At 40.0% G+C, this 19466-nt stretch overlaps 1 non-coding gene across 1 annotated transcript; it reads right to left on the bottom strand.

The window, feature by feature from the left end:
• Positions 1-9647: 9647 nt before the first annotated feature.
• On the bottom strand, positions 9648-9780 carry LOC138379344 (small Cajal body-specific RNA 15). The gene has a single exon (XR_011232110.1). It is a non-coding gene; the product is annotated as a small Cajal body-specific RNA 15 (non-coding RNA).
• Positions 9781-19466: the final 9686 nt, after the last annotated feature.

Genomic DNA, 19466 nt, shown 5'->3' with positions numbered 1-19466 from the left:
CTTAATTGTGAGTTGATATTTCAGCGAACTTTTGGGGTGAAGTTTCCCCTCACCTCTACGATGGCTAAAAGCTATGGAACAGTAAAAAGATCTGTGCTTGTCAGGGATTCAGGAGGAGAGAAGGAGGGATGAATAGATGGAGCGCAGGGATTTTTAGGGCAGTGAAACTATTCTGTATGATACTTTAATGTCAAATGCCATATAATGTAGGACTCAAATATTGAAGCCTACTGTAAACTATGGACTTTGGTTAATAATAATGTATGTATATTGGCTCATCAATTATAACAAACGTGCCAAGAGTAACATGTGTGAATTAACCTGGAGAACTGTATATTGGTGGGGTGAGGGGCCACATGGGAACTCTGTACTTTTCACTCAACCGTTCTGTAAACCTAAAACTGCTCACAAAAATTAAGTCTATTAACTAAAAAAGTCTTATTTTAAGACTCAGTTTCCTCATCTCTGAAGAGTTGGACTAGATCTCAGAATGAAATCCTCTCCTAAGTAGATCTAAATTGTTTTTTGTTTAATCCCCTTACATTTCCAAAAGGGTTCACTTTATTATTTTTCTCTCCCTGCCATGTGGCTTTCAATGATTGCATTGATAGATCAGCCAAGCTGGCATCATTTGGCTGTTGGTGTTCTGAAAAAGAATAGGCTCATACAGAAGATTCAAAAGTTTTCTTTTATCAAATGTTTTTGGTAATCTTTTAAATAAAATGTTGGGGAAAAACTTGTTTCTCAGGCCTATCAAATGTTTCCTTTCTATGTTAGGCTGAAGGTCATTTTGTATATTCATCTACAATTTTGGCTTCAGTGACCTTGAAAATATGATCATTTCAAATTAGAGTAAATATTCTAACTTGGGGAAATATTTTTTTTTTCTTCATTTTTAAAAAGTGCTCTGCTTTTTTTTTTTTTTTTTTTGAGACAGAGTCTCGCTCTGTTGCTGGGGCTAGAGTGCCGTGGCATCAGCCTAGCTCACAGCAACCTCAAACTCCTGGGCTCACACAATCCTTCTGCCTCAGCCTCCCGAGTAGCTGGGACTACAGGCATGTGCCACCATGCCTGGCTAATTTTTTTTTTCTATATATATATTTTTTAGCTTCCCAGATCATTTCTTTCTATTTTTAGTAGAGATGGGGTCTCGTTCTTGCTCAGGCTGGTCTTGAACTCCTGACCTCGAGTGATCCTCCCGCCTTGGCCTCCCAGAGTGCTAGGATTACAGGCGTGAGCCACTGCGCCCGGCCAGAAATCTTAATTATATTATGAGTTTAGTGAAATCCTTTGTGAAACGTGCTTTATAGCCAAATTTCACAATAGTTTTGTCTTAAACAAACATAAAGATTAATATAATAATATAAAGTAAATTGGTCACGTGGACCTTATTGTGTTATCCTGGTATGAAATAAAGATATTCAAGAGCATCACGTCCGTATAAACTGACCTTCCTCTCTCACTTCTTGCTGAGGGGAAGGACAACATTTATATAAGCCACTGTGTCCCGTGTTCCCTACCAGTAGTCATGGACTGTTTGGTGATGATGTTTATTGAGTCAAACTGGGTGAAGAACAAGGTACAAGAGAACTACATTGAAAAAGTCAGCAACTATCTTAATGTATACAGTAGTGTAATTTCAATTATAAATGTATAAAAGCATCGTGAATGATTCCTATTGAATCATTTAATTCCTAAGGAGTCCGGGCAATTTGAATCAATGGAGCCCTGATCTTAACTTTACATTAAATACTATTTTGTATAGGATTTAGTGTTGTTTTTCTGGGGAGTAATTGTTAACACAAAGTGTTTTTGCTTATGTTATATTAATTGTTCTATTTTAATCAAGAAAGAAGAGACTTGCCCCCCATCCACTACTCCACTCCCATTATAGAAAGGAATGTTAAATATATATTTAGATTGCTTACAGCAGTGGCTTTTAAATTTTTCTTGGCTGCAACCCACAGCAACACATGCATTTTAAACCCACCTATCTACCCATCTATCTATCATCTAGCTATGTGATACTCTGAAACAGTTTTTTTACAAGGTAGTACCTATCTTTGCTATGTATAGTATGCTCTGATATAATCAATTCTGTTCTATTTCATTTTTAGAAATGTTGGTCATGACCCTCTAATTTGATTCCAGGAATGGGCCAAGACTGGCAGTTTGAAAATTGTGGCTTGGAGAGCTCCAGATAAAATGTACAGTGAATAGACCGAATTATCACATGTAATGATAAAAATGCACTAAAAGAAGGTTTTTACCACTTCTAAATAAATGTAAAAATTTTAAACTGACATACCATAGACTATTTCTGGGGAGTAGGACTGAGAGACATAGCCTTTTTATCTTCTAAATTGTTTGAAATAATAATTTTCCCATAGAACTTTTATAGTTAAAAAAAAAAAAACAAAAACCTAGCATGATGTAACTATTTACCCTAAGGAGTTGATGTTATATTTTCTGAAAGTTATGTTTTATAAAAAGTAGTAAAAAATTATGCACAACAGGAATGTGCAATTATAGGGTATTAGTTGCATAAATTGTAGATTATCTATTGGAATGTACTATGCAACCACTAAAAATGATTGTGCAAGGTCTAGCTCAGTGGTTCTCAACCAGGGATGATTTTGCCTCTCGGGAGACATTTTGCAATGTCTGGAGACATTTTTGGTTGTCATAACTAGGGAAGAAGAGTGCTACTGGTATCTAGTGGGTAGAAGCCAGAAATGTTGCTAAACATACTCCAGAACAGCCCCCGTCATGCCCCGTGACAAAGAATAATCCCCAAATATCAATAATGCTGAGACCGAGAAACCCTAGTCTAGCTAAATGGTTATATCTATAGCCTCATTCCTCATTTCTGTAAGTAACCTTTTTTGTAGCATTTTATCTATAACTCTGATACTTGGAGAACAGTTATTTATATTCATATTTTATTTCTCTTCCTAGGTCCTTTTTCTAGGTGGGATACATGCCTGATTCATCTTGGTATAATCAGTAACCAGACTACCTTGTGTCTTATAATTATTTAATAAATATTTGTTGAATTATTACATAAAAAAAGATGAACTCTGTAATTATTATTATTTTTTTTTTTTTTTTTGAGACAAAGTGTCACTCTGTTGCCGGGCTAGAGTGCTGTGGCGTCAGCCTAGCTCACAGCAACCTCAAATTCCTGGGCTCAAGCAATCCTCCTGCCTCAGCCTCCCGAGTAGCTGGGACTACAGGCATGTGCCACCATGCCCGGCTAATTTTTTCTATATATTTTTAGTTGTCCAGTTAATTTCTTTCTATTTTTAGTAGAGACGGGATCTTGCTCTTGCTCAGGCTGGTCTCACACTCCTGAGCTCAAGCAATCCTCCCGCCTCGGCCTCCCAGAGTGCTAGGATTACAGGCGTGAGCCACTGCGCCCGGCCTGAACTCTGTAATTATTGAAATGGAAAGACATCCACAATATATTGAACTGAAAAACAAGCAGGTTATAAAACAGTATGAGTGATCTACAGATTTAACACGCTCCCTGTCACAATCCCAGCTAACTTCTTTGAAGAAATTGACAAACTGATCCTCAAATTCATATGAAAAGTCAAGACACCTGGAAAAGCCAAAACAAACTTGAGCAAAGTTGGAGGACTCACACTTCCTTATATCAGGACTTACCACAAACTACAGTAATTGAGACAGTCATACTGGCATAAGGATACACACATATATAAGTGGGATAAAATTGAGATTCCAGAAATGAAAACTTTAAATTTATGACAGTTGATATTTGACAAGGGCGCTGAGACAATTCAAAGAGAGAAAGAACAGTCTTTTCAACAAATGGTGCTTTGACAATTAGATGCCCTCAAGAAGTTGTATCCTCAATTCCAATGCACAAAAGTTAACTCAAAATGGGTCATAGACCTAAATGTAATAGATAAAGCTATAAAACTCTCAGAATAAAGTATAGGAGTAAATCTTCATGTCCTTGGATTTCTTAGATATGACACCAAAAGCGTAAGTGACCAAAAAAAAAAAAAAAAGATAAACTAGACTCATCAGAATTAAAAACTTTTGTGCTACTAATGATACCATTAAGAAAGGTTGATTAATGGGTACAAAAATACAGTTAGAAGGAATAAGATCTAGTGTTTGATAGTACAGTAGGGTGACTATAGTTAATAATTTATTGTGTAGTTCAAAATAGCTAGCAGAGAAGAAGTGGAACATTCCCAACATAAAGAAAAGATAAATGTTTGAGGTGGTGGATATCCCAATTACCCTGATTTGATCATTATACATTGAATGCATGTATCAAAATATGACACATTTCCCCAAAATATGTACAACTATTATATATTGATAAAAAAGAAAGTGAAAAGACACTCCATAGAATGGTAGAAAATATTTGCCAATCATATATCTGATAAAGGAATGTATCCAGAAAATATTAAGAATTCTTATAACTCAATCATAAAAGACAATAAACCAATTTATTTTTCAATAACCCAATTAAAAGTGGGCAAAGGATCTGAATAGACATTTTTCTGATGAAGATGTACAAACCCATAATGAGATGCCACTTCATGCTCACAAGAATAGTTATAATGAAAACAACAGATGATAACAAGTGTTGGTGAGGATGTGGAGAAAATGGAACCCTCATACATTGCTGGTGAAACTGTAAAATGATGCAGACAAATTGGAAAACAATTTAACAGTTCCTCAAAATATTAAACATAGAGTTATCATATGACTCTGCAATTTCACTCCTAGGCATGTACCCAAGAGAAATGAAAACATATATTCACACAAAAAATTGTACATGAATGTCCATAGCAGCATTACTCACAATAGTCAAGAAGTGGAAACAACCCAAATGTCCATCAACTGATAAATGGATAAATAAAATGTGGTCTATCCATATTATTTGGCAATAAAAAGAAATGAAGTACTGATATGTGCTACAACACGGATGAACCTTGAAAACATCATACTGAATGAAAAAAGCCAGACACAAAAAAACACATATTGTATTAATATAATATGATTCCAATTATACGAAATGGCCAGAATAAGCAAATCCATAGAGCCATAAAATAGTGATTGCCTAACTTTGGGAAGTTTGTGGGAAAGTGGGGAATGATTGCTAATTTTTCCGAGTTTCCTTTAGGAGGAATGAAATGTTCTAAGATTAGATTGTAAATATACTAAAAGCTAGCAACACTTTAAATGATTGAATTGTGTAGTATGTGAATTATATCTCAATAAAGCTATTTTTTAAAAAAGAAAAGAAAAGAAAAAGCAACATTGTGTGTATCTACTCCCCAGAATGCCATGAGCTCAGATAAATGTGGAATGCTAGCGGGTCATCTTGTACCTGGTTTCCAGAAGCATTCCTTGTGAAACCCTTGATTGATGAGTTGCAGCTGCACTGGGAGGGATATGACTTGGCACTTGCTCCCAGACAGAGACAATGTTCGGAGCACAGTACACACGTAGGTGTCCAGTCGAAGGAGGTGGCTGTCCTGAGTTGAAGGACTTCGTGTTGGGTTCAGCCCAACTTTTGCAGTGAGCCTGTCCTGCGTGGCGGAGGGTCCCAGAGCTGTGCTGGGAACCTCTTGGCCAGACTCCAGGAGGCAGCTGCTGTTTGGCCACCGCATTGCTCGCTGCATATCTTTTATTTATTTATTAATTTTTTTTTTTTTTGGAGACAGAGTCTCACTCTGTTGCCCGGGCTAGAGTGCCATGGCGTCAGCCTAGCTCACAGCAACCTCAAACTCCTGGGCTTAAGCGATCCTCCTGCCTCAGCCTCCCGAGTAGCTGGGACTACAGGCATGTGCCACCATGCCCGGCTAATTTTTTCTATATATGTTTTTAGTTGTCCAGATAATTTGTTTCTATTTTTAGTAGAGATGGGGTCTCACTCTTGCTCAGGCTGGTCTCGAACTCCTGACCTAGAGCGATCCTCCCGCCTCGGCCTCCCAGAGTGCTAGGATTACAGGCGTGAGCCACCGCGCCCGGCGCTGCATATCTTTTAAAGCTAAGTAAACTAGTATGGGGGAGGGGGGAAATACCACTCACTATGTATAGAACAACCCTATATTAAGCTGTATTTGTTAAGTGATTCTTTTTGGGTGATAGGATTATGGGTGATCCTTATATTCTTTGTATTTCTCTGTGTTTTCTGATTTTTTTTGGTGTGTGTACATGATATATTAACGTCTTCAGAAAAAAAGAAAAAAATAAATCTGTACAAAAAGGTTTAGTTTCCCACCACCCCCAAGGTGAGGCTGGAATCCTGGGTAGAAGAGTCAGCGGTCCCCCAGGTCCCTCACGCTCTGAGCATGCTGTGGAGAGGATGCTTGGAGACCACAGAAGTCAGGCGCCGACTGCTCCACGGGAAGCCCCACCCGGCCACCACGGTTCATTTTCATTACATAAGCCTGAGAACAACCTTGCAAGGGGGTGAGGAGGTGAGGCACAAAGTTTTGGGCTCAGGCACCAGGCAGGCTAAGCTTAGGTGCCAGCTGTGCAGGGGAGTGTCGGCAAGGGCCAGGTGCCTGGCGCCCAGAAACAGGAGTCCCCTTTATCCGGTGGGAAGTGGCGTCTCAGTTTAGTCCTCTCACCTCTCACACGCTACTGGGGCGGGGGGGGGGGGGGGACAGGTTCCAGCTTGTTTGTTGTCAGGTGCCACTGAGACAGCGCCTGGGATCATTCATCGAATAATCCTGCCTCTCTTTTCACACTTCTTTTTTTCTGGAGACAGAGTCTCGCTCTGTTGCCCAGGCTAGAGTGAGTGCCGTGGCATCAGCCCAGCTTACAGCAACCTCAAACTCCTGGGCTTAAGCAATCCTTCTGCCTCAGCCTCCCGAGTAGCTGGGACTACAGGCATGCACCACCATGCCTGGCTAATTTTTTTCTGTATATATTTTTAGCTGTCCAAATCATTTCTTTCTATTTTTAGGAGGGGGAGGGGGGGTCTCGCTCTTGCTCAGGCTGGTCTCCAACTCCTGACCTCCAGCGATCCACCCGCCTCGGCCTCCCAGAGTGCTAGGATTACAGGCTTGAGCACCGCGCCCGGCCTCTTTTCACACTTTTAAACAGCTATATAGTACCATCCTTTGTTTAAACAGAGAATGTCTTTATCTCATGAGTGTAAATAATTCAGAAAATGCTGAGATACAGGAATAATATGATTACGTGGTCAAACCTCCTCAAATAGATTTTCGTTAGTAGTCTTCAGAGCATTCAAAATGCATATACTATTTTATGTTTCTTTTCCTTCTAGTGGTTGGATTACTAAAAATGTCTAAGCTATTCTTTTTGTAAATGTGCTGCTTCACCTCAGTTAAACACAGAGTAGTTTCCACCTCTAGCCACAGGAGGGCGCACAAATACATTAATCAAGTGAAGTTTGGTATAAAATGGGGGACATCATTACTTGGGTTGAGGAAAGAATCACGGGCAGTGTTGTACTCCTCCAATTAGTGCAGAGCAACACTGTCCAGTGGATCTTTCTGCGATGCTAGAAAGTCCGGTATCTGTGTTGTCCAGCACATCAGCCACTAGCCACATGTGGATATCAAACCCTTGAAATGTGACTGATGTGACTGAAGAAATGAATTTTTAATTTTAGTTAATTTAATTATAAATTTAAATAGCCCACATGTGGCTAGTGGCTACCATATTGTACTGTGCAAATCTAGAGCATTAGAGTCTATAGGAACATTGGTTTTTCTGAATGGCTTTACAAAGTTGGCATTTAAACGACTTTGAATCTAACAATAAATTAAAAGGTGAAGGTAACTAACATTGATGTTTCCACCATTGGCCAGCTTCTCTATCAGGCATACTTATATTCCCATCTCATTTAACCTTCACTATGCACCTGGGAGATGGATATTAGTATGCCCATTTTATGAATGAAGAAGCAGACTCAGAGAGAGAAAGTAACTGGCTCAAAGTCATCAAGATAGTCCTTGGGCCAGATAAACCCATCTGACATTTATTGAGAACCTACAATATGCCAATACACATATTGGCTAGGCACTGTTACAGACACAGAAATCTATAATAGAAACCAATGCTTGATATGGGGACCTTTTTAGCAGATGCTGTCTGTCATTCTGTCTTATATAACATTTTCTGATTTATCTGAGGATAATTTGTATATTTTAGCACATCATGTTCTCAGAGGTGAAAAGAACTTACAGACTAACCCTTATCATCATTTCTGATGTATGAAATTCTCTAATACCTGTGAGCTCTGATCTAGGCAGGGAGACAATTGGGTTCCATTTCCAACTCTGTCAGTAACTAGGCCTATGCTCTTAAGTAGATGGTTTGCTCTTCCAGAGCTGTCATTTCCTCATTTCTCAAACAATGCTTTTAGTCTAAAAGATCTTCAAGGGCTATTTCATATTTCACTGATTCTGAGACTCACTCTTTTTTCCCTCACATTTTAACATCTCTGAATTCAGGTTTCATCTGATGGTCAATATCATGTCATAGTATAGTTGGCAGCATTTTTCTTAGTTTTATATATTAAATAATGATATATCTTATAATCATGACACCTTAGACTAGATGAAATATGGTCTGTAATTTAAGAATATCAGCGAAAGTATTTATCTTTATATTTATTTTAGTATACATCTTGAAATTCCCCCAGCGGCAAAGACAATGACCTTTTATTGTGATTCTAAATCTAGTTTAGAATATTAAATTGCATATGCCATGATCAGTGCTTCCCTGAGTGTCCAAGGCATGACATGTAACATACAAACTGAGAAATCTCCACTGCAGTGCCCCTCACCCCCATGTAGAATTGAAGGTCAGCAGGGTTCATCTTGGGCAAAGTTGAAGGGTGAGTACAGTTTTGTTTGTTTTGAGAGTTTCCCATCCTTTTTCTTTATTTCTCTTCTTCAGTACTCAAAGCTTTTAAGCAACTTCTCCTCTGTGATGCCTTCTACCCTTTCTTCCCTCCCTAACCCCCATCTCTATCAGCCTCACTTGAGAGTAAATTCATTCCAGGGATATTTTCTCATGAAGATTTATGACCGAGGAAATCACTTGGTACCAGTGGTGTGTTGGTATATGTTTAACAACCGGCTCTCTGGGGGAAGAGGGGGAGGCCTGATTTATAGGATCTGCCAATTTCCATGGTATAAATACTCCCACAGTGACTAATTTCAAGCTACTGCGATATGATGTCAATTCCTCCTAAAACTCCTGAAAATGTCACCATTAGCTCTCATGAGCCAATGTGACCCTGCTCCAGCACACCACTGCTCGGTACAGATCTGATTATTCCATCCTTCTGCCAGAATCCTGTGATGGTTCCTGATTGCCTCCAGAGGTAAATCCAACTTTTCCAACTTGATACTTAAGAGCAGGGGATGATCTAAGTCTCACGGGTGCGGAAGTTTATGCAGTTTGGGGGCCTTCTTTAAGAGCAATGATAAAAACTTAATAGTACGACAGTAGATACAAAAGTGCATAATTATTTGGAATGAGAAAACAAATAATAAATTACAAATGTTAAAAAGCTGACAAATACCAGAAGCATCACAAACTCTGGAAAAACTGGGTCATGTGATTGGGAGAACTTTCCACAGACTTACTCCTGGCTCTGTGCATTTTTTTTTTTTTTCTGTTGGTAGATAAGTAGGTCTTGAATTTATTTTGCAAACAAGACCTGTTCTATCTACCTTTTCATTTCAGAGGCTAAAAGTAGAGTCAGCTTAGCTCTGTGCATTTTAAACTTTGTTTTTTGTCCACTACACACATCTGATGCCAGGTGCCTTAGGACATGATCATATTGCGATAAGCCCTCTGGCAGGGGGCTGTAGGCGAGTTCCTGGGAGCCGTTCCTATTTGGATGGCTAATCAATGACTTAACCATTCATAGAGGAGATTGCCAACCATGTATGTCTCTCTGAACCGTAGCCAAACATACCCCCAACTCAACTTCCCCTTAGCTGGGTTCCCAAAATGCCTGTGGCCACTCCAATGCCACTGAGCACGATTGTCAGTGGTCAATCCAACAAGCAGAACTGCTATGAATGATCTAGAATAAGGGCTTTGTTATAGGGGTTCGATCTTACACCACTGTGGTAGCTGGTGGAAGAGTGTGTGCAAGCTGTTGCTCCATGTCTATTGTTGAGCCTAAAGTTGCTATAGGTCAGCCAGACCAGCACTTAGGAAGGGGAACTGAATGTGGACAAGAGCAAAGATGAACTGGGACCCACAGTTGGAATGCTTGGGGACAAACTGGAACCTGTGTCTAATCTCTTACTGCCTCTCACTGCGATGTTGTGGGTGACCTGCACGAGAAGCTGGTACTCTGCTATGGAGTGGCGCGTGCATTTGGCACAGGCTTGGGAGTCACTGAAGGAGCTGCGGGCCTGAGTGCTGCCCAGTGCCACCTAAGTGAGAAATCCAGTCAGTGACACTGCATTCAAGCTGCCACAGTAGCTGGCCCCTTGGACTAACCTTCAGAACTTCAAAAATATGCCTGCTGGTGTAGACCTGCCTTCCATATCACCTACAGACTGTCTCTAGCAGCCAGCGCAAACCTGGAACCATACAGGGCAGAGAATTCGGGGCAAGAGTTCCAGCTTAGCTAAGTTAATACAGCACAAAGCCACCGTAGCACGTGTGACGGAGGGGAAGTCGGAAAGGAAAGAGACAGTGTTCTTAACCGATCACAGCTTAAGCATTTTACTTTTGCAAATTTAAACATATGGACATTTGGATACATTGCTAGGACCTTTCCTGAAGATTCAGTAAATTCCTGATCCTGCTTATTCATCCTGTCAGACAGCAAGTAGAATCTAGTTTCAATCTACCTCTCAACCTTATCTGAACTTCCTCCCCTTTCTCCCTCTGTCTCTGTCTGTCTCCTTCTGTCTCTCTCTCACACATGTGCACACACACACACATGTACTGAGCCCTTATGTAGCAGGCATGTTCTAGGCACTGGTGATCCAGAAGTGAGCAACAGAGAAAGATGCCCACTCTTGTGGAGCTTACATTCCAGTGGGGTGGAGCAGACAAAGCAAAGAACCCTGTTTGAATGTCAGATGATTCCAAGTGCCCTGGAGAAAAGTGAAGCAGAGAAGAGAGAGCGATAGCAGCGAGGATTTTTTTGGGGGGGGGAGGTGAGGGTTGCTCAGAGAAGGCCTCACTGATAAGGTTGAGCAGAAATCTGAAGGTGTGGCTATCTGGGCCACAATGTCCCAGGCCCTGGGGGAACTGGCCCAAAGTGCCCTAGGCAGGGGAGGTGAGGCAAAGCGGTGAGCTCGCTCTGTTCTGGCAGGAAGATAGCAGAACAGCAAGCCAGGAGATCAGCAAGGTGGGCGGGGGTGGCTCCTGCAGTGCTCTGCCAGCTGTTAGCCTTTCCCTCCCTCTGAGGACAACATCGAATTTTAAAGGGTCACTCGGTTCCTCTGTTGAGACATGCTGAATGGGGCCAAGGACAGATTTAGGTGGCCCAGTTAGGAGGTCTTCACAAGTAATCCCAACCAGCACCTCTGCTCCTAGCACCAGGGATGTTTTCCCAGCACACTCTGCCCCTTCATGCTTGCTTTGCTTTTGTCGTTTTGCCGCCCCATCCACCTACGTTGCTCTTCCTGCTCCCACTTCCCTTATCATTGATAATAAATTTGATGTCATAATTTGATTGAAATTTTCTTTTTAAAATTTGATGGCATAATTTTATTTTTGCAAGATTTCCTCCTGAACCCGATAAGAGATGGCAAAGGTGTTTTCAAAAAGGGAGGCTAGTATCTCCCCATCAGGGCCCAGATTAGTGCTCATATCCCTAAGTGCCTCACTCACCTCAGCCTGGTCCTGTTGCAGCAAGTGTTACAGTGGGTGGTCCCGAGGACAAACCGAGCAGCACACGGAGAGTCGGAGAATCAAGGTTTATTTGCCGGCGGGCTCAGAGGGGTCTCGCAACCAAATTCTGAGCCCTGTTACCCAATTTTTCCCACTTTATTAAATTGGGGTGGTCCGAGGGGTGGGGTCTCAGGTGACTAATGCCCGCCAGGTAATAGGTTAGCTGATGTGTCAGGTAATAGGTTAGTATTATGTATGTTGATGCACCAGGTAACAGGGTAGTTGCTGCACTAGGTAATAGATCTAGTGTTATGCTGATAGGCCAGGTAATAGATTAGTTGATGGGCCAGGTAATAGGTTTAGTGTTATGCTGATACACCAGGTAATAGATTAGTTGATGGGCCAGGTGTTAGGTTAGTATTATGTTGATGCGGGTCTTTCGTGAGGGGTGGGGGTCTCAGGTGGCTGCTATGCCACGTAATAGATGGGGGTTTTCCTTATCAGTCCCGGTCCTGCAGGTAAATGACATGACAGAAGGAAATGGGTAACTTTATAGTGGAAACCTGGCAGACACCAGAAACCATCCTAACCAAGTGATCAAAGCGAACATCAGCAGTAATGGGACAAGCTGACTTCATGAATCTTCTGATGTGGTTCACCAAGAGGAACACTCAATCTCTTATGTGGTATCCCCATCAAAAAATGCATAACTTAATCTACTTGTGAGAAAACGTTACCCAGACCCAGATCTAGGGACCCTCTGCAACACAACTGGTCTGTACTCTTCACAACTGTCAATGTGAAGAAGACAACGAAGGGCAAGGAACTGTTTCAGAGGAAAGGAGATTGAAGACACATGACATGATAAATGCCATGTGCACTCCTGGATTGGGCCCTGGACTGGAAAAAAACAGAAAGGACATTATTGATACAACTGGAAAAATTTGAATATGGGCTGTACATTGGGTAATAGCATTATATCACCATTAAATTTCTTAATTCTTGTGATTGAACTGTGGTTATATAAGAGAATGTTCTTGTTTTGGGGAAGCACACTCTGAAGTATTTAGGGGTAAAGGGGCATGATAAACTCACTCTCTTATGGATCAAAGCTGTCTATAGCTCTCTGCATCCATTTATCTGCCTATATATCTATGGAAAGAATGATAAAGCAAATGTGGTAAAATGTTAACAATTGATGAGTTTGGGTGAAGTGGGTATATGAGAATTCTTTGTACTATTCTTGCAGCTTTTCTGTAACTTTGAAATTATTTCACAATAAAAACTTTTTCAAAAAGGTGGCTACAATTTTAGAATTCTAGATGAAGGGACTGGAGATCAGAATCATTCTTTATAGCAGGCATCTTCTTTGCTTTTGAAATAAACAGGAGTGTTATCAAATAATCATCTTTCTGCAACAACACGGGGAAGATAAATCATTAACTTTTTGATAGCTTTGAACCTGCAGTTTTCATTTGCATCTTAAGTCCACTAGTTCTGTTGGAGTGGGCAATTAATAAGGTACAAACAGTTATAAGTTCAAATGACTAACCAACCTCTTTATCTGTAATTGCTCGAACAGACAGAAATGCACAAGGAAAAATTACTTTATGCAAGAATAGCATGTTATTAATAAGTCACGCACCTCCATATACAGGCAGGCATTTATGGTTTTTTTATAGCACTAGAATTTAGCGTAGGACTTTGGATACAATAATAGTCAATTCTCAACCTTGGTTGCACATTGGAATCACTTGAGGAATTTTTTAAAGTTTTATTTTATCTTTTTATTGTAAAATGTTTAAAATATACCAAAAGGAAAGCAATATATAAACATATAGGTACTCAACAACTAAATTAAAAATATTAGCATTTTCCAAATATCTTTATATACTAATTCCATTATGTTTGGAGAATATACTTTGCTTTCAATTATTTTACATTTGCCAAGGTTTGTTTATAGCACAGAATATGGTCTATTTTGGTAAATGTTCCATGTACGCTTGAAAAGCATGCATATTCTGTCCTTGTTGGGTAAAGTGCTCTATATAAATATCATTCAGGGCAAGTTGGTTAATAGTGTTGTTCAGGTCTTCTGTAGCTTTGCTGATTTTATGTCTACTTTTTCTATTCATTACTGAGAAGAATGTGTTGACATCTCCAACTATAATTGTGGATTTGTCTATTTCTCACTTCAGCTCTTTCAGGTTTTGCTTCACACATTTTGAAATTCTGTTGTTAGGTGCATACGCACTTAAGGTTATGTCTTCTTTCACTTGAGGAATTAAAAAAAATGCTGATGCTTAGGTTCTTCCCCAAAACTTTAATATAATTGGTCTGCAGTGCAGTATGACATCTTTAAAAGCACCCCAGATGAGTCTAACATGAGGCCAAGGAGAAGAACTGATCTAGAGTCCTTCTTTTCTTCTTTGAATAATCATAGTCACATCTTAAGAGATGCCACCAAACAGAGATGACTCAGCCAGGGAAGGCAGCATTTTGGGAAGGTGACATGATCAGCAGAAATCATCTCTCCTTCCTCTTAACTCCCATAGAATTTTCCATTTGTGGCACTTATTTTTTACCTTCAATTAAAATTCTTTATGTTCATAGCTTCCTCCCTACTGGACTGCAGACTCCTGGAGCAGAGGATTCATGGGAAAATGATTGTGTGGCATCATAAAGTTAAGATAAAAGTTGCTGTTTGAGGAAGGCATCTTCCAAGGACAACTTGTTTGCACTTAGGATTCACTAACCCATGCTTCCTCCAGACAGCCTGCTGGCCCCACCTGCTGCTCCCACCGCAGCTCTGACCTGGGTTTCTTTGGTTTCTGCCCTGCCTACTGCCCTACGGAGCTGAGCCATCAAAAGGAGGGTGGCTTGAGCCCAGGAAACCACCCTGGACAAAAGTGAGACCCTGTCTTTTTTTTTTTTTTTTTGAGACAGAGTCTCATTGTGTTGCCCGGGCTAGAGTGAGTGCCGTGGCGTCAGCCTAGCTCACAGCAACCTGAAACTCCTGGGCTTAAGCGATCCTACTGCCTCAGCCTCCCGAGTAGCTGGGACTACAGGCATGCGGCACCACTCCCGGCTAAATTTTTCCTATATATATTTTTAGCTGTCCATATAATTTCTTTCTATTTTTAGTAGAGACAGGGTCTCGCTCTTGCTCAGGCTGGTCTTGAACTCCTGACCCTGAGCGATCCACCCGCTTCGGCCTCCCAGAGTGCTAGGATTACAGGCGTGAGCCACCGCGCCCGGCCAAGACCCTGTCTTAAAGTATTTTTAAAAATAAAACAATATTGTGTGAACTGAAAAAAAAAAAGAAGATAACAGGACCCCTACTCTGAACTCCTGGAAGGCCAGAGACTGGCCTTTTTTTTTTTTTTTTTTTTTTTTTTTTTTAGCTCTTTCCTAGTGTAGGTGGTAGATGTTCACATACATGTTGAAGAAATGCTAAAATGTTCAGAATCTAGTATGTTCTTATCCAACAAAACTATGAGTAGAAAGCCAGGCACGGTGGCTCACACCTGTAATCCTAGCACTCTGGGAGGCCGAAGCAGAAGGATCGCTCAAGGTCAGGAGTTCAAGACCAGCCTGAGCTAGAGCGAGACCCCGTCTCTACTAAAAAATAGAAAGAAATTATCTGGACAACTAAAAATATATATAAAAAATTAGCCAACCATGGTGGCGCATGCCTGTAGATCCAGTGACTTGAGAGGCTGAGGCAGTAGGATCACCTGAGCCCAGGAGTTTGAGGTTGCTGTGAGCTAGGCTGACGCCATGGCACTCACTCTAGCCCCGGCAACAGAGACTCTGTCTCAAAAAAAAAAACAAAAAACAAAACAAAACTATGAGTAGAAAAAAGACTGGGAAGAAGCAAGCCAAAATGTTAACAGTGATTACCTTTGAGGCATATGATTATGGGTGTTTTTTCTTCTTTTCTGTATTTTACATGATATGCATTAATTTAAAAGATATTACAAATAGAAGCTAAATACACCAAATATGCTTCAATCAATGAATTCATCATGATTACTCAAAAAAAAAACACTGAAAAATTCACTGGTTATCTTTGGTAAATGTTAGAAAATCAAATGGTATTTTTAAAGCAAAAGAATCACTTATTTAATATGCAGCTTTCCTCAGTGAACTGAGCCTCAGAATGCTGCATTTGGTCTATCCATTCACCAACTGGTGGATATTTGGGTTATTTCCAATTCTCGGTTATTATGAATAATGCTTCTATAAACATTTAAATACATGTCTTGGTATAGATATGTTTTAATTTCTCTTGGGTACATACCTAGGAGTGGAATTGCTGGGTCATATGATAAATTTATGTTTAACTTTTATAATAAACTGCCAAGCTCTTTTCCAAAGCAGCCACACCATTTTTTCCTTCCCCGGGGAAGCAACTGCCTCCTCAGCCAGGGTGCGGGAAGCAGGGAGCGAGGAGCAAATCTCCTTTCCCTTCTCCAGACTTAAGGTCTCTATCTAGCTCCCCCTACTGGCAGAGTGCTGGCAAAGCAGAGATGTTTGCAGAGCTCCCGCTGTGGCGTCATCAAACAGATCATGGGAAGACCAGTTTGGAACTGGGAGACAGTAACTTACTGTCTGGTACAAAGTCACAGAAAAACCAGGTAATCTTTTCCTACATTTACCATAAATCATTACAATTTATGTAATCCTAACTTCTCCCCTTATTAGCTGTGTATTTTAAAATGAGTTATTAGGATTTCTACTCTCTTTGTTTGCTCATCTATAATAAGAGAGCAATAATCCTGTACCCACCTCATAGTGTTATTATTTACAAGTTTCATATATATTCTCTAAGAAATACAACAGTTCTGGGTGCTTTTATTTTTGGAAGTTCTTTTATAAATTTCCCTCTTTTTTCCCCCTCTGTTATTAGTTCTTAATATGTTGTTGTATCAATCTAGGTCACATTTAGTTTCGTAAAGAACCATCTTGTGTTTACCTTATCCAGAGTCAAGAAGACTAAGCCCATTTCAGACTTAACATGTCCAGAATTGAGTTTTTAATCCCTATGTGCAACCTTTGCCTTATTCCCTGCTCAGTTGTCCTTGTCTCAGTAAAAGGCAGCATGAACCAACTCATTGCTCATCTGGAAACCTCGGAGTCATCCTTGGTTCTACCTTCTACATTGAATCTGTCAGTAATTTCTTTTTAAAAAAGTTTATTTTTAAAGTGATTACACATTTTGTGAGTTATTGGTCATCTAATTATAAGTGCCTGTTTCATCTAAGTCCTTCAGAATAATTTCTTTAAATTTAAATCACAAATGGCAGTAAAACTTACCTTTTCTTTCCAGAATACTCTCTACCTATCTTTTTTTGCCATTTTGAACTAGGGATATTTAATGATTGTTTTTATTGTTGAGGAAACAAATGAGGCTATTACTACTTGGTGAAGGTGGATTTTTAAAAAACAATTTCTCTTTATTCTACCAATAAAGTGTATCTTTAGATCCTTCCAATTCCTTCCATCTTTATGGCCATCAGCCCAGTCTTAACTAGCATTATCCTTCATCTTACCAGAGCCATAGCCTCCCACTTGGTCTTCCCACCACCATCCATGAACATTCCAATCCATTTCTCACAAAACATCAAGGGATATTTGATTATTTCTCTTCCCTTCATTAACTCCTCAAATTTCTTTCCATTGTACCTTGAATGAAATCCATACTCGTTACCATAATGGTTTCTAAGGCCTTACATGATTGGACCCCTGCTTACGTCTCAGGCACATTTCATATCAAACTTCCCCTTGTTCACTGTGCACCAAGAACATTCAGTTCACTGAACTTGCCCATTTTTTGTTCCACTTCAGGGCCTTTGAACTTATTGTTCTCTTTCAACCTCTCCACACCCTCAATCCCACCCCTCCTTCTCTTCCTTCGAGTGTCAGCTTAAATGTCATCTTCCCAGGAAGGTCTTTGTGAACCACCCAATCTAAGTTGGCCACCATCCCTATTTACTTTCTAGGCTAATATAACACTCTGCTTTCATACTAGTGCTTATCACACTGCTTGAATTTTCTCTTTATTTGTTTGTTTACTTTTGCCAGTATCCCTGGCTAGAATGTATGTGCCAAGATACTAGAACCATTTATGTCTTGTTTACTTTCCTGTAACTAATACATAGCATGGTGCCTGTCCCATAGCAGATACTCAAGATTTATGGAATGACCAAACCAAAGGAAGGAAGGTTTTTTTCCCTCCGTCAGGCAGGCTGGAAATTGAGCAGGGAGAGCGAGGGAGGCTGGCCTGATTCAGGTGGCCAGAACAATGGTCAGGCTGCTCTTCCCGTCCAGGTATGAGCAAGGCCCAAGTACTACAGGTGGGGAATGGGTCAGCCTGGGCTCCTGTGCTTATGGTTCTTTTTCTCCCTCGGAGGTGGGGAGAAACTATAAAGGCGTGAGAGGAGGTGGACCAGAGTCACTTATGCGAGTTTCCTTCTCTGCCAAATGAATAAAAGGAAAAAGAAGATTGCTGTCATCTTTAGGAGACATGGAACATAGGCTGGATAGGAGTATTAATGGAATTGGGAAGCTAGTCGGCAGATTGCCGTGGTAATCCAGGTGAGAGTGACCATGCTTTGGATGGGGTGGTAGCAGTAAAGATGTGGGAAGTGGTTGTATTTGAGATATACCAGAAAGATCTTTTATGACGTTATATCATTCTTGCTACTTCATTTGATTTTTGTTCTGTAAACTGAGGACCCTTATTCACTCTGCCCCAATAGCCTGCTTACATTCTCTGATGTTAATATATCTATGGGACTCTTGAGCAAGTTTCTTAAAACCTCCAAGGCTTAGGGTACTTATCTGTAAATTGGAATAATATTGTGGTGTGGATTTCCTGGCAATGCTAAGGGGTAGCTTGTGGGGAGTTTAGGTCTCCCACCAATAGTCTTTATGTGAATAGGCTCATTCTCAGATATGGACAATGGACATTTTCTCAATATTTGTAAATTGCTGTGCAAACACAGATTCAAACAGATAGCTATTTCTAGTCACTTCCTATGTAGAAATTCAGAAGCAGCTGTTGTGTGGATTATATAAAGAAAGTTATTTTAAGAAATCAACTAGCCTAGTGTTCTGATAAGCACTGAGAAGATGTGACTTTCTAACTCTTCAACCTTATTAATCATTGAAGAAACAATTAAATGAAAGCTAGAATTCATTTCTCACCCAAATTAACAAAGATGGAAAATAAAACAAAATGAACAACAGCAACAAAAACCCACGTGGCCTTTGAGGGTACTTAATGTTGATGGGTGTGTAAACTGGTATGAAATCCTTTGTGAAAGTTGTCACTATGTATTGGTCCTAAAAGATATTCATACCCTTTGATCTAATTACTCTGCTTCAAGTAAATGTAATAAGGAAATAATCCTAAATTTGGAAAGACCTTTGTGCTTATGAAGGTTTATTGCATCATATACCTAATTGTCCAACAACAGCAAACAAATTATAGTTCATTCACTGGATGGACTATTATCCAGTCATTAAACATGGTACAATTAAAGAGTAGCATATAAGAAAATATACTTTAATACAAATTAAAAAGTAGGATGCAAAATTGTCAGTATAGAATGATTATAACC

Source organism: Eulemur rufifrons, chromosome 30, assembly GCF_041146395.1.
Source record: "Eulemur rufifrons isolate Redbay chromosome 30, OSU_ERuf_1, whole genome shotgun sequence".
In the NCBI taxonomy this organism is placed as follows: domain Eukaryota; kingdom Metazoa; phylum Chordata; class Mammalia; order Primates; family Lemuridae; genus Eulemur; species Eulemur rufifrons.
The sequence above is the reverse complement of the archived record's forward strand: the minus strand, read 5'-3'. Positions and strand labels throughout refer to the sequence as shown.